At 32.4% G+C, this 4693-nt stretch overlaps 1 pseudogene; it reads left to right on the top strand.

Annotated features, from left to right (window-relative positions):
- Positions 1-3002: 3002 nt before the first annotated feature.
- On the top strand, positions 3003-4425 carry LOC133198314 (uncharacterized; annotated as a pseudogene).
- Positions 4426-4693: the final 268 nt, after the last annotated feature.

The following is a 4693-nucleotide window of genomic DNA, read 5'->3' as shown; positions in this document are numbered from 1 at the left end:
CACATGTATAGTCGTGTACATAGGCCTATATATTTCAACATTAATTTATATGTATTAATTTTATATAACTATATTAATTTTTTAATCAATTCATAGTAATACGCTAATTTTACGGAAAAACTGAGTAGTACTGAAACGGCATTGGTCAATGCTGAAAAAGTATTAATTTCTAACATTTGTGCGATTTGTGTGAGGCTGTGAGCGTATTTAAAGATGCCAGTTTGATAAATTAAATGGCCTAACCCATGAGAAAGTTGAAAATCCCTATAGTTTGTAAAAATACTGCAAATCAAATGAAAACGTCTACCATTAAAACAGAATGATGATACTACCAAACATTTTTAAATTTAAAGCTATATATGGCGTATCTGAGCTAAAAAATAAAAATACGAGATTGAGTGTAGATGAACATGATATTTGTTATATACGTTCAAATAAAAATTTTCACCGATTCTGAACTTGAATAATCCCATGTTTCTATGGTTAAATTGACTTTAAACTGTGTCTGATATTTAGATGCGGAATCGGTAAATTAAATCGGTTATTGTTTTAAATTTCTAATATCTGAAACGCGATTGATTTAAATTGTGTAATTTACAGGAAAGTCCTATCTTTATATAAAGTAATAAAACAAATAGAGAGATCTTTTAAATTTTAGTTAGTCTGAACTTATCAAAATTACGCCATATGTGACTTTAATAACAAAAACCTTTACTATGATAAAGGACCGCAGTTTTACTGGGGGGGGGGGGGTGGCAAAACGAGGCGGATCCTCTTACACCAATGGAGGAAATGGTGGTATCCCTTATTGGAGAAGAGAAAGTATATGGATTGGCGGATGGAATAGATTGTTTTGAGCTGCAGCAAGTTCATGAGGTTCGCCTTAATACCTGTTACTGTAACTTGAAGCTGACGTATTATTCAAATTATTACTTTTTATGGACATCCTCTTTTTATTTTCGCTAAAAAGGCATGGCGATAATTCGAATATCTTTTGAGAACTTTAGTAGATATCTTCACATAATTTATGATATAATGTACTTATTTGGGTTTATGGTTTTTTGGCGCTCCATGCAACCCCCGTTTGAACAGCATGACCAAAATACTTTAATGCTGTAAATCTCATTTTTTATGTTAAAAAAACAGTTAAAATGTATATTTATTTTGAGATATTATTTCCCAAACATACAGAAAATTTTTTGCCAGAAGTAAAGCACTTATCAAATATGAACGCCCCATCATACTTCATTTAAAAGTAATCACCAAAGATTTTTTTTAATTATGTCAAACATACAAGTCAAGGTCTGGGTGTCAAAAATCATAGCATGCTTGGAAATGTCGCGTCACATGTATTGTACATGTGAAATGTGAAAGACATCTCTCTTCTAGTACTTCGGTACTACTGTAGCTTGAAAATATGGATATATATATTTAATTGCTGTGGTAATATTTAGAAGTTTATTTCAAAATTAAGGATTATCTCCCTCATGCATAGCTCTGATACTTCGACGTATTTGGCTCAAGTCTTTGGCACCTTTTTTCAGCTCTTCCAATTCTTTTTTTCATATATATATTTTGGATTCCTAACCTTTCGGCTTGAGCATCACTAAAGAGACATAATTTGTCGAAATGCGCATCTTGTGCATCAAAATTGGTACCGTAGAATGATTTACATAGAAAAAACGCCCCCTCAAGAACCTCTCCATCTGAAAAGATGAAATTTAGGTAAAAGCTTCATTACGTAGTGTAGATTGTTAATTGTTCAGGCAGTGGTCCTTGGGAGTAGGGCGGGGCTACAATAAGGATAATATAGGGAAAATCTTTATACTCCTTTTCTCAAGAGCCAATTCATGCAGGATGAATGATATAAATGTGGAAGCATCCTTTGGTAGTGTTGATTCATTTTTGTTCTTTTCACAGCCCCTTTGAATAGGGTATGACCACTTTATCCCACCTTTTGAATATCCAGATGACCTTTTCACATATTTGTATTCTAAATAGATTTTTTTTTTTTGAGATCAATCACTTTTCGCTATCTTCACCTTTCACATTTGATTTTATGTTACATGTATAGATATTTCTTCTTTGTCATTTTTTTTTCTTTTAACATTATACTGTGCTTTGCAGCTGCTAAATTCTTCTACATGTTAATAAAATGTTTATTTTTCCTTGCAAACAAGCTGTGAATCTTTACTTAAGCATACAATTGTATCTATATTATTTTAGTCCAACTGTGCTGACTTTTCACCCTTGTCTGGAGTCTGTTTGTCCATCTGTATGTCTGTCCGCCCATAAGCTTTTCACAATTTGGACGTCTTCTCAAGAACCTTTTGACTAATCTCTTTTCCAAGTTAACACGAAGCTTCCTTAGATAAAAGATTTTTACACTGTTGAAACAAAGGGAAAATAACCACGAAAATGAAAAAAAACAGGGTTGGGTTATACAACAGGCCCAGAGGAGGGGAAACTGAAATAAAAGCTGTCTGTACTGATTCTGAAATGTTCAAAGCAATGTCTTTAGGGAGGGTGAGGCTACATAAGTACAAAGGGTGTTTCACACTAGTATATCATAATGGATGATTGGGTTTAATGTGTCCTCAAATATTTCATTTTGTCTAAAACTTTTATTAATAAGGTATTGATGAAAAAAAATCGACATCTGATAACAAGGAATGAAAGAACATACAAATTGTAATATTTAAAATAAATATGTGAAACATTTAAAAAAATGAAAACAGACAAATTAATGTTTTTGTAATATAACAAATCCATTTAAATGTCGGAGGTAATCATCAAACAATTCACGGCAAAACGTTTGCGCTTCAGAATGTTTTAATTTGTCAGTTATATGCTAGGTTTTCATCACAGTTAACACAGAAACGTTATTAAAACGTTATGTAAACGTTTCTTAAATGTTACGAAAACATAATCTATAACGTTTAATTTACGTGAATTTGCATGGTTTTTTTAACGTAATAGTCACGTTTCGAGTTCATCCGGAACGTCCGTTTTTATTTACGTCTAGTTATGCCGATCACGTGATTTACAGAAAATGTTCAGCAAGGGTACTTCCGGTTGAGATTGTTTACGATAGTTACCCGATGTCTTCTGACACAAAATCCTATTTTTGCGTTGCGGAGGGATGCAATTCTGATGAAAGAAAAAGGGGAAGATATGGTTACATGAAAGATGTAAGATTTTACCCCTTTCCAACCCAGAAAAAGCGCCTGCATAAAGAAAACGCTGGCTGGACCTCTTGAGAAGAGAAAATTATGAGCCAAAGAGAAATCACAGAGTATGCTGTCTTCATCTTAAGGAAGGCAGACCAACAGAAAATCATCCATACCCAGAGCTCTTTGCATATAATAATTTTAAGGAAAGTCTGAATGTTTGTTATGGTTTTGATTATTAAACATCCCAAAGTTAGTATCAGGTATCATGATTGTACGTATCGAATGACTGGTGCCTGCCTGCCTGGCATAGTTGTGCACACTATTTCCTTTTGATGCAATTTAAAATCAAGATTACAGCTCTACAAACCTGCATCAAAATAACTGGAAAATGATAATGTGCTATGATATATTGTAGGATTAAACACAAAATTAAAAACTGTTTGAGCTTTTAGCATTTTAAATAGGTATGGAGTATTACAATTTAGAGATGCACATACTATAGTCTTGAGTGCTTTTAATTTGTTATCTTTAGATTCGTTCAACAACTTCAATATCCAAAAGGAAACAGTGTTTTGTACAAGACACTCAATCTGATATCTCAATTCCTCCCCCAGTGGATTCCCTGGCTGCCAGTGAAAGAGTACTTGTATGTAAGATTATTTGCTGATATAAAATTCAGTAACAAAACTTGTGCACAAGTATTTATCACTGCAGATCAATAAAAATATTTGATTATTTAATTGTATTTTTGAAAACTGAATTTTAATTTTTTTTTTTAATTAAGGATTATTATTTTTCAGCATTCGCAGATTAAAAATGACAATTCCATTTTTGTTTCTGGATAATTGAATGGAAGTTGGCCAATAACTCAAGAAATATAAGTGAGTGATCATGAGCGTCCAACAGCTGGATCTTTTCCTGACACAGGTGAATATTTTTGATTTTTAAAAGAATTATTAACATTTTAATGGCTATCTATCAAATGTAGTATTTTAAAATTCTGGCAACTAAAACAGAGGTAAGCTTACTGTACAAAAATTTACAATTAAAATACTGTAGGTACTCATGTAGACATGGACCACTGCTACATCAGTGGTAGTTTTTGCAGTAATGACATGTCAACCAGAGATATAGGAATCCAAACCTCATTCACTACTGCAGATATCAAGGTTCTCGAGGAGAAGTCAACCAAACTGGAGGATCCTGAGAAACTCATGAGAGAGCTTTTTATAAACAAAGTTGTGAAGGATGACAAAAATGTAAAGATGTATACTGGACTACCATCAAAGAAAATAATCCTAAATGTTGTACATGGTATGAACTGGTGCACACTAAATTCAGTGATATTATAAATGTTAATACATGGTCTTTTACAACACTAAAAAGGTTGATCATAGCTTCTTTAATATTACAAAATTTTATCAATATCTAATCTTCTATAATTAAATAACATTTTCTAATAAATAACTCTCCCCTTTATTTATTAAGATATTTTGGAAAAGGCTTCACCAACTTTGAAG

Source organism: Saccostrea echinata, unplaced genomic scaffold, assembly GCF_033153115.1.
Source record: "Saccostrea echinata isolate AGI-Se365-2 ecotype Australia unplaced genomic scaffold, CSIRO_AGI_Sech_v1 ptg000033l, whole genome shotgun sequence".
Lineage (NCBI taxonomy): Eukaryota > Metazoa > Mollusca > Bivalvia > Ostreida > Ostreidae > Saccostrea > Saccostrea echinata.
This window is presented reverse-complemented; position numbering and strand designations above follow the sequence as displayed.